Genomic DNA, 11,856 nt, shown 5'->3' with positions numbered 1-11,856 from the left:
CGGGCATCACTGCCGCCGCACCGCCGTGTTGCACCGGAGAGGATGAGAGAGCGAGGAACAGATCCGAGAGGGGAGGAGGGCGACGCAGCCGCCGAGCCGATCGTCTTCCTCGCCGCCAGTGCCGTCGTTGTCACCCTCGATGGAGGAGAGATGGGAGAGCGCTCGCGAGGAGCTACTGCAGAAGCCATCGCGCGTTGCTGCTGCAGCCAAACCGCGTCACCGCCGACTGTGAAGCTGCCGCCGATTTGTCGCGCGAGGAGCCCGTGTCGTCGCCGATCATCCTTGCGCTGCGTCAGAGGCAGACCTGCAAACTAAAGGGAGCGCGACCCATAGCCACAGACAAAGAAGAAAGGACGCGCGCGGGAGGTTGAAGCCGCCGCTGCCGTGAATGGGGTCGTTGCCATCGCCCTGCACGCCGGCGCCATACACCACATTGCCGGAGGGCCAGAACGCGATGGAGGAGAATACCTTCGCCACTGCCTTTCACTGCCGCCTACCTCTGCCACTACCAACTAACTGCTCTGCGGTGCTTAGCTGGCGCTTCTGATACTGTCGCCGGAGTTCTGAGGCCACCAGAGCCACCACTGGAGCTTCTGGCTACTTCTGCCATCGCCGGAAAACTCTACCGGTAAGGGCTTTGAACTTGGTTTTCATTCGTTTAAGATTCCGGAAGCTTTAACGTCTTTGTATGTGGGTTCCAGGCGCCATTGCCGGAGTCCGGTCGCCGCTGCTACTTGAGGTGGTTGCAGGGCTGCTGCCGAACCGGTTCAGAGATCGCCGCTGTTTCGGTTCAGCTGCTCCTTCGTTCGGTAAGCGTTTTCGATTTGAAAGCCCTTTTGTTATTGTTCTGTTATCATATGCTGAGGTTGTGGCATTAATTGCTATAAGATTGAGTCTCAGTTATTGTATGTTGCGATTAGTGTTTCTATGGATATTGCGAAAGTGGTTGGGAGCTGAGGTTTTGACTGCCGTCAGTTCGGGTTGAGGCAGAAAGGACTCTATGAGGCGTTTGGATTATGGAAGTTGGCGTTTTGAGGTAGGGGCGCTTTCCAAAAACTATATTTTATATATTGGAATTATTACATAAGGATACTGATGTGAGTGAATGTGTATTTGGTGATTGTATCAGCCTTATGTATGGCTTGATTTGCCTTGGTCGGTTATGAACGTCTGTTGGTTGAATTGTTGTGTGGTTTTGTGAAACGAAATGCTTTTCAAGTTGATTCTTTTAAAGCTTTGAGATCGAGTTTAACCCGTTGAGAATTAATTTGAGTTAATTTTATTGAGAATGTGAAAAATAGAATCCACTCTTGAATTCAGCATGGCTGGCTTTAAATGATCTGGTTTTTGATAAATGATTGTTACTGAACCGTTTCTTTAAAGCTTTAGAAATGAGTTTATTCGGCTGATAATGATTTGATGTTGAAATGGTTTTCTGGAAATATGGTATTGAGGTTGACTGTTGAATTTTGGCTTGCCTTTGAATTGATTTTGGATTTTGGGCTGTTGGAAAAGGATTGTGGAATGGTTTAGTTGGGACCCGAACCGGGTGGCAAAGTCCAACTTTTAGGGGAGGTGCTGCCGAAATTTCTATAAAATCTTTATTGAATGTTGTATGAAAAAATGATGAGTTAAAGACTTCTACTATTTTACTTGAATTATCAAGAAAAGAATGATTCATGCTTTTGAAATGAATTATTAAAGAGGAAATTGTGATTTAGTCTTGCTTCTTAAGAAAGGCATTGTATCTCTTTCAGAAGAAAGTTATTTAGATGAAACTTGTGTTTTAAAGCTATTTGAATATGAAAAGGGTTTATGCCTTTAAATTTGACTTGGGGGTTTCAATTAAAGAAGTTTCAATGACTTTGAAAGAACCTAAATGTCTATTGACAAGTTTCATTTTGAAATGTTTTGAGAAAGGTTTTAAGTACTCTTTGAATCCGGAACTTTTGCAAGACAAACAATTTTGAACAGTTGAAACGCTTTAGAATTTGTCATGGGGGTTGAAGCTGGTTTTGTCTAAGTAAAGGAAACGGCTTTAAAAGAAGTAAATGATTACGTGACTCGGTTTGGCTTAGATCCTATTTCAGTACTCAAATTGGAAAGCCAAGGTTTTAATGATTTTAAATGAATTTGGCGAAATGAGTTATGCTATTCTCCCCTAAAGACTTGGGACTCTGCCAAGGAACTTTTGTTATAAAATCCCATTGTTGAATAGATGATTTTGAATGTTTCAAAATAAATCTTTAACTTGCCATGGTTATGGAAGCTTGGAAAGAGGATGCCGAGAGTGGCATTGTTTTCAAAGGGGAATTTACCTTGAGTAAAAGTGGCTTATGAGCCTGAGATGATTTGAGAAATGAGATCTTTAAAGCCAAGGCTGAAAAGAGTTGAAACTCGATTTCAAAGTGAAATGAATTGAGAAAATGATTTATGGCTTAAATGCCGACTTTATGAATTTAATGATGTTGAATGGTGGAAGTGCTGTTTTATTGTGAGCTGGAATGGCTGTGTATGATTTATGAATGTTGGCTGGTTCTGGATTGATATCAACAGCCACTAGGGACAGGCATGCATCATATGCATCTACATGACATTATTTGAGTGTACATATTGTACTTGGTTTGCCTTTGTGATTACTTGTGATTAACTGCTATTTGTTCTACTTGCTGTAACTGTTTGTTTGTGCTTGACTTCCTATCTATGTTTACGACTGGGACTCTGTTGGATTGTGGTGATTGGTTGATGGTTAGATTGTTTGGGCCTAGGGCCGCGGTTGAAATGAGATGGACCGATGGTTGGTTTTGGTTGTGTTCTGGTTTGGAAGAATATGAAAGGCTATTTTGGTTCAGTATTGATAAACCATTTTGAAAGGCTTTTGAGTTTTTGAGAATTGAACTGTTCCTCTTTCAAAAAAGATTTCAGATTTCTATTTATTGTAAACCGTTGTTTTTGAAAAGAGGCATAAGACAGTTATTAATCACTGGTACGGTTTATCTTCACGTATCCTATTACAGTAATTCCCAAACCATGTGCTTGTGGCGTGAAGGTGTCAAGTGAAAACTTGAGACTGAGCGGTTAAAGTCGAGGTCCAAAGCAAAAAAGAAGAGTGTGCTTAAGAACCCTGGACACCTCTAATTGGGGACTCTAGCAAAGCTGAGTCACAATCTGAAAAGGTTCACCCAGTTATGTGTCTGTGGCATTTATGTATCCGGAGGTAATACTGGAAAACAAAGTGCTTAGGGCCACAGCCAAGACTCATAAAGTAGCTGTGTTCAAGAATCAACATACTAAACTAGGAGAATCAATAACACTATCTGAATTCTGAGTTCCTATAGATGCCAATCATTCTGAACTTCAAAGGATAAAGTGAGATGCCAAAACTATTCAGAGGCAAAAAGCTGTTAGTCCCGCTCATCTGATTGGAGCTAAGTTTCATTGATATTTTGGAATTTATAGTATATTCTCTTCTTTTTATCCTAGTTTAATTTTTAGTTGCTTGGGGACAAGCAACAATTTAAGTTTAGTGTTGTGATGAGCGGATAATTTATACGCTTTTTGGCATTGTTTTTAGATAGTTTTTAGTATGATTTAGTTATTTTTTAGTATATTTTTATTAGTTTTTAAGAAAAATTCACATTTCTGGACTTTACTATGAGTTTGTGTGTTTTTCTGTGATTTCAGGTATTTTCTGGCTGAAATTGAGGGACCTGAGCAAAAATCTGATTCAGAGGCTGAAGAAGGACTGCAGATGCTGTTGGATTCTGACCTCTATGCACTCAAAGTGGATTTTCTGGAGCTACAGAAGTTCAAATGGCGCGCTCTTAATTGCGTTGGAAAGTAGACATCCAGGGCTTTCCAGAAATATATAATATTTTATACTTTTCTAGAGTTTAGATGACGCAAACTGGCGTTCAACGCCAGTTCTCTGCCCTATTCTGGCGTTAAACGCCAGAAACAGGTTACAAGTTGGAGTTAAACGCCCAAAACAGGTTACAACCTGGCGTTTAACTCCAGAAATAGCCTAAGCACGTGTAAAGCTCAAGTCTCAGCCCCAGCACACACCAAGTGGGCCCCAGAAGTGGATTTCTGCACTATCTATCGTAGTTTACTCATTTTCTGTAAACCTAGGTTACTAGTTTAGTATTTAAACAACTTTTAGAGATTTATTTTGTGCCTCATGACATTTTCACGTTTTACATTTTATCTCTACGGCATGAGTCTCTAAACTCCATGATTGGGGGTGAGGATCTTTGCTGTGTCTCGATGAATTAATGCAATTACTTCTGCTTTCTATTCAATCACGCTTGTTTCTATTCTAAGATACTCGCTTGTACTTAACCATGATGAATGTCATGATCCGTGACACTCATCATCATTCTCAACCTATGAACGCGTGCCTAACAACCACTTCCGTTCTACCTTAGATTGAGTGTATTTCTTAGCCTCTTGGTTTATGATCAGAGTCTTCGTGGTATAGGCTAGGATTATTGGCGGCCATTCCTGAGATCCGGAAAGTCTAAACCTTGTCTGTGGTATTCCGAGTTGGATCTGGGATGGGATGACTGTGACGAGCTTCAAACTCACGAGTGCTGGGCGTAGTGACAGACGCAGAAAGATCAATGGATCCTATTCCAACATGAGTGAGAACCGATAGATGATTAGTCGTGCGGTGACAGCGCATTTGGACCATTTTCACTGAGAGGACGGATGGTAGCCATTGACAACGGTGATCCACCAACATACAGCTTGCCATGGAAGGAGACCTGCGTGCGTGAAGAAGAAGAAGACAGTAGGAAAGCAGATATTCAGAAGACAGAGCATCTCCAAAACCTCAATCTGTTCTCCATTATTGTATAACAAGTACTATTTAATTTATGCTTTTTACTCTTCGTAAATATAATCACTCTTATCATTGATTTCCTAACTAAGAATTACAAAATAACCACAGCTTGCTTCAAGCCAACAATCTCCGTAGGATCGACCCTTACTCACGTAAGGTATTACTTGGACGACCCAGTGCACTTGCTGGTTAGTAGTACGAGTTGTGAAAAGTGTGATTTACAATTCGTGCACCACTCATCACTTGGTAACTTTGGTTAACTAACCCGGGATTATCAACTGAAAATCCACTATCAAGAGCAACCCTGCTACAGAACACTTAGTAACCCAAAGAGATGCTGGACACCAAGGCCTCAAGAAAAGAAAATAACAAACCATATGCATGTGGTGTGCATGTATGGGGGAGAGAGACTTGAGGGAGTAGGTCCTTAGGGGTGTTTCAACACCTAGCACCTTGAACCAACTGGTTCGGGAGTGTTGGCTGAAAGCTTATTTTAAAGAGTCGCCCCCTCACAAATCACTTAGTCTAAGAATGCAATAAACCCTAAAAAAAGGGGGAGATCAAGGAATAAGGATCTCATAGGATGCAATCAAGCGAGTATTCAAGAGCATGATAAGGACCTGAAAACCAGTAAAGGAATGAACCTAAGTTGCTATGCATGAAACCCAATAGACCAAGAACTTGACTTCTATAATAAGGACTTGTTTCTCTTGTTCTTTCACTCATCATTCTTATGTTTCAGTACTTGCTTAGGGACAAGCAAGCTTTAAGTTTGGTGTTATGATGCCAGGGCATCTTGGCCAGTTTCACTGACTTTTTTCTTTACTATTTTAGGGTAGTTTCATGCATTTTCTTAGTAAATAAGCAAGTTTTGGGTGAATATTCATTACATCTTGATTCAAGAAAACATTGTGAACTTTACATGATTTCATGAGAATTATGCATGAATTGAATGACAAAATGGATGATGCATGATCTCATGACTTGAAACAAAACTTTGATGCACCTTGTTTGTTTGATTTCAGGACAAAGGAAGCAAAGAAGAGCCACGTTAGTAGCCACGTTAGTCTCACTAACGTGACCACTAACGTGGAATGGGAGTAAGCTTGCAACGTTAGTGGTAAAGTTACCACCAATAACGCCTTCGAAAGCCATGATAACCCACGTTGGTTGCTACGTTAGTTACATTAACGTGGGAACTAACATGGAAGGAAAGAGAAGCTCCAATGTTAGTGGTAAAAGTAAACACCACTAACGTTCCAAAAGGCCACACTTGGCCACGTTAAGAGTCACGTTAATCCAATTAACGTGAACTCTAACGTGGAATAAGAAAGAAGATCACCAACGTTAGTGACACTCACCTTTGTCACTAACGCTGGATCAGGCCAAGATTGCCTACGTTAGTGGTCACGTTAAGACCACTAACATGAAGGGTAACATGGAGCAAAGGATGATGTGCCAACATTAGTGACACTACCCTTTGTCACTAACGTTAGAGATGGCAAGCACACCCACGTTAGTGGTCACGTTAAGGCCATTAACGTGAAGCACTAACGTGGAAGGAAGGGGCATTTTGAAGCGTTAGTGACAAAGGTAAGTGTCACTAACGCTCTTGAGCTTTGGCATGCCCACGTTAAGAGCCACGTTAGTTACACTAACGTGGATCATTAACGTGGAAAAGAGGGACAAGGAGCAACGTTATTGGTAAAAGTAAGTGTCAATAACGCTTGCGAAGGGCTAAGAGGCTACGTTAGTGGTCACGTTAGTACCACTAACGTTGAAGTTAACGTGGATCAACTAGTTTGGTACGTTAGTGACAAAGTTATTGTCACTAACGTTTTCGAACCCAAGTTTACACTTAACGTTAATGCCACTAACGTCCTAACTAACTTCCCATCATGCCTAACTCACATTCTTTCTGCAAGCAAAGCTAAGCCCACTAAAGACTGTAACTACTTCAACTAAAGATAAAGGGCCCATATCCAAGACTTGAAGAGTTAACTAGAAGATCAGAAGAGTAGTATATATAGGGATAGTTTTGAATTAAAAAGGGAGCTGGGAAATTTGGGGAACTATACTTTGTATATTTTACTTTCTCTGCAACTTCTAGTTTAATTTCAGAATGTACTCTTTTCTATCATCTTCCATTTCCAGAGCTATGAACAACTAAATCCCTTTTCATTAGGTTAGGGAGCTCTGTTGTAATTTGATGGATCAATTATAGTTTTCATTCTTCTTCCTCTTTTTTTCTCTTGATTTTACTAGAAAGCTTTCGATCTTAATTCAATTGGTTAGTTGTCTTGGAAAAGAAACTCTCAATACTTGGATCTCCTCGGAACCATGGAAGAGGAATGAGGAGATCATGCTAGAAATGCTTTCTCATGTTGGACCAAATTGGGGTTTGGATGGATATAGTGACATATAATCCTACCAACACTTTGATTTGGAAATACATGTGGTATAATCAGTGACCATACTTCATCTCTTCCCATGAGCAATTAAATCAAGGAATTGGGTAATTGTTCAAGCTTAGAGAGATTGGGTTACCAAGGAATTGGGATCTAATCACTTAAGATTGCCAAGGAGATCAATGAATGCATTGATTGAGGAAGAGATGAGAATGAACTTGATCCGGAGAATGCAACATCTCCTAAGCCCTGAATCCCCTATTTCTGATTTTACCCATTCTCTTTACCTTCTGTCATTTACTTTTATGCTCATCTCCCCAAATCCCCATTTAAGATTCTACAATTTACTTTCTGCAAATTTACATTCTGCCATTTATTTCCAGCACTTACATTTTCTGTTATTTACTTTCCCGCCATTTAATTTTCTGCAATTTCTCAACTCAATTTCTGCTTAGCTCAACTAGAACATTCCTCTAATTAAAGTTGCTTGACCAATCAATCCCTGTGGGATTCGACCTCACTCTATTGTGAGTTTTTACTTGACGACAATTCGGTATACTTGCCGAAGGGAAAATTGTTGAGAGACAAGTTTTCGTGCATCAGGGCGTGACATAGAAGACATCAAGCGCTCCATTGGATTCCAAAGAGCGAGTAGTAGCCGTCGTCACTAAGCTGGTCTCGTTCCCTTAATCCCCTGTTGCCTATGTTATTTTTCTATTTTCCATATATTTTATCTTATTGTCTGTTTCTAGTGCATGAGCATCTTTATTCTATGTCTTAAAGTTATGAAATATTCCATGCATCTCTCACCATACTTAAAAGAAAATTTTTTTAAGAGAAGTAAGATGCATGAACTCGAGTTACATCATAAGAATAGTTCAATTATCTTGATGTGGTGGTGTTGCTTTTACTTTCTGAATGCATGAATGAATAATGCATATTTGATGTTGGAGTGAAGAATGTTGGCTCTTGAAAGAATGATGAAAAAGAAAAATGTTATTGGTAATCTGAAAAATCAAAGAAAAATTGATTCTTGAAGCAAGAAAAAGAAGTAAAAAGCAATAAAAGAAAAAATATATGTATATGCGAAAAAAAAAGCAAGCAGAAAAAGCCAATAGCTCTTTAAACCAAAAAGCAAGAGCAAAAAGTCAATAGCTCTTTAAACCAAAAGACAAGAGCAAGGATCCAAGGCTTTGAGCATCAATGGTTAGGAGGGCCTAAAAGAGACAAAATCTTAGCCTAAATAGTTCAAATGAGCTGGTTCCCTAACTATATGCTTGTGGTGTGAAGGTGTCAAGTGAAAAGCTTGAGTCTAAGCAGTTAAAGTCGTGATCCAAAGCAAAAAGAGTGTGCTTAAGAACTCTGGACACCACTGGCTGAGAATTCTAGCAAAGCTGAATCACAATCCTAAAGGGTTCACCCAGTTAAGTGTCTGTGGCGTTTATGTATCCGGTGGTAATACTGGAAAACAAAGCGCTTAGGGTCACGGCCAAGACTAAAAAAAAGCTGTGTTCAAGAATAAAAAAGAACTAAACTAGGAGAATCAATAGTATCATCTGGATTCTGAGTTCCTAAAGATGCCAAATTATTCTGAGCTTCAAAGGAAAGTGAGATGCCAAAACTATTCAGAAGCAAAAAGCTACTAGTTCCGCTCATCTAGTTGAAACTGAGCTTCATTGAAAACTCTGAAATTTATTGTATCCTTCTCTTTTTTTAACCTACTTTGTTTTTGGTTGCTTAGGGACAAGCAACAGTTTAAGTTTGGTATTCTGATGAGCAGATATTTTATACGCATTTTGGCATCATTTTCATATAGTTTTTGTTATGTTTTGTTTAAGTTTTATTATATTTTCATAGGTTTTAGTGCGAAATTCATATTTTTGTATTCTACTTCGACTTTGTGTGTTTTATGATGATTTCAGGTATTTTCTGGCTGAAATTGAGGAGCTTTGGAAAAAGTCTGATTCAAAGACAGAGAAAGAACTGCAGATGCTGTTAGGATCTAACCTCCATGCACTCGAAGGAGCATTTCTGGAGCTACAGAAGTCCAAATGACACGCTCTCAATGGCTATGGAAAGATAACATCCAGGGCTTTCCAGAAATATATAATAGTTCATATTTTGCTCTAGAAATGAAGGTCCAAAACTGGTGTTCAACGCCAATACTCCACCCCTTTCCTGGCGTTGGACGCCCAAAAGGGAGCAGCTGGCGTCCAACGCCAAAAAAGGAGTCAAAAGATGGTGTTCAATGCCCAAGAGGAGTCTTAGGATGTGGAGACACCCTTAGCTCAGCCCAAACACTCACTAAGTGCGCCCAGAAAGTGGATTTTCGCACTACAAGAGTAGTTTATCTTATTTCTGTAATTCTTAGTTATCAGATTAGTATATATAAGAGAAGATCACCCATTTTATGATCTTCTACCTCATCTTCTTCCTCCACTTTTACATTCGAACACTATTCTATGTATAGTAGGAGTCACTAACCTCCACTTTATTCACTATTCTATTTCAATTTATGCTTTATTCTATTATAAGATGTATCTTCGTTCTTCATCCTAATGAATTGGGAGTGTAACTTGATCGTCATCCCTATTCTACATGGGTTCTTGCGAGTCCTTGACGGGATAGTATTGAACCACAAGCTTGATTATACATCTCTTAGATGGCTAATCCACGACTTCGTTGGGTACTTGGAGACATCAGTGTAGCCGAGGTATGGGGCGATTAGGGCCTTTGTGGTATAGGCTAGAATCAATGGAGCAGCGTTTTCTGATCCAGAAGATCCGACCTTGTCTGTGGCGCTTTGAGTAGGATCACCTAGGGAATGGACTTCTAGAGCTTCATCCTCGTTCAGATTGGATGACCGCTGACCCGGCATTTGACCTGAAGCAGAGGAGATTAATGACCACTGACCTAGCGTTAGTCACTTACAGCCTGTCATGGAATGAATCATCAGAAGTTGGAGTAGATAGTGAGAAATGTTGATCCAAAAGGAGGAAGCATCTCCAAAGCCTCAACTGTTCTCGCATCACTGATTTCACACCAATCAAGTAATTTTGTTTTATTCTATTTTTATGCATTTTTCGTGACAAACTATATTTTCTATCCGCCTGACTAAGATCTTCAAGATTGCCATTGCTTGCTCAAACCAACAATTTCCGTAGGATCGACCCTCACTCACCTGAGGTATTACTTGGACGACCCGGTGCACTTGCCGGTCTATCTGTGCAAATATTGCGGAGTCAATTTCGTGCACCACTCAGCAAACGCACTTTTTTCCTTCCTCAAAGAATGCCTTAACCTGCAGACATAAAAAACTGTAACATATTATTCATCTAAAAAAAAAACATAATTTTTTATGTATAAACATCAGCAGCCCAAATCAATAAGCTTATCATTCCACTAAAACCAAGGAAATCAAATATATGATCACGGAATCCTCATATAACAATGGCCAAAATAACTTCAAATACTTAATGCATTATTTAGAATAAATGTATATGTATAACATAAGATGGAAGAAAACAATGCTTCATGTCAAATTACCTCAGTTCGAAGGTCTTTAGCAAGAGCCACCACTTTATCCAAGTTTCATTAGCTTCTTATGACAAACTCAATAGGTGTAATAATCATAAGTAGATCATCAATAAAGAAACACTATGAAATGCATTAATTTATTGGAGAAATATTTGGAGTGAATCCAACTATCAAACTAATTGAGAATCAAGCTAAAATTAATTACAATCACCTTGCGAAAGAATAAACGAGAGAGTACATTACTATAGCTATAAAGAATACATTAAATAAATTAAAATATCTCATCCCCTAAAGGGCAGTTAATATTTGAAGAAATCTTAGACGAGAAAGCAGCCAAAAGCATCACAATGCTAAAACAGTTTGACCACCTGATGACAACATTTATCCATAAAAAAATACTAAATATATGAAATAAAATTTCATCTTATATATGTTAAAGAAATGGCATATACATACAGAGGAAAAAAGAGAAAATGTGAGAATTCTTCCAAGCACAAGGCCTTCTTTTCATCATGTTTTTCATATTCAGGAAGTCCTATCTCACTAGCTTGCATTACATGACATAATATTGAACATGGATAATTAACTATAATGCAAGCATAATATCAAGAATTTAAGGGATAGTCCTAGTAAGTAATATGAATTCTCATTCAAAATTGGTGAGTGACTATTACATGCTCACTTCATAATCATATGATAGTCACACAGTGTACCTATATTCAGAGACAAATTCACATGTTCGATATACTCATGATTGACCATATCTCAAAAAAACTATACCGAATTCGAAGACCAATCCTTTCTTGCTTACTTAACCAAAATTATCCACAAAGAATTGCATAATACCAAATTAGCTTAAGCATAGCTTAAGCACGAAGATATCACCTACCATTACCAGTTAATGTAAGTCAAACGTAGAATCAAACACAGTCATGCAACATTTTTTGCTTACGTGAAACTAATAAGACAAATATAGAGTTTCAATTTCTCAAGTTTGGCTACTAAACAAAAACAAACAATGCCAAAGTGAAGAACAAAATAAAAAATTATATACCTGTCAGCTTCACC

This window comes from Arachis hypogaea, chromosome 11 (assembly GCF_003086295.3).
Source record: "Arachis hypogaea cultivar Tifrunner chromosome 11, arahy.Tifrunner.gnm2.J5K5, whole genome shotgun sequence".
In the NCBI taxonomy this organism is placed as follows: Eukaryota; Viridiplantae; Streptophyta; class Magnoliopsida; order Fabales; family Fabaceae; genus Arachis; species Arachis hypogaea.
The sequence above is the reverse complement of the archived record's forward strand: the minus strand, read 5'-3'. Positions refer to the sequence as shown.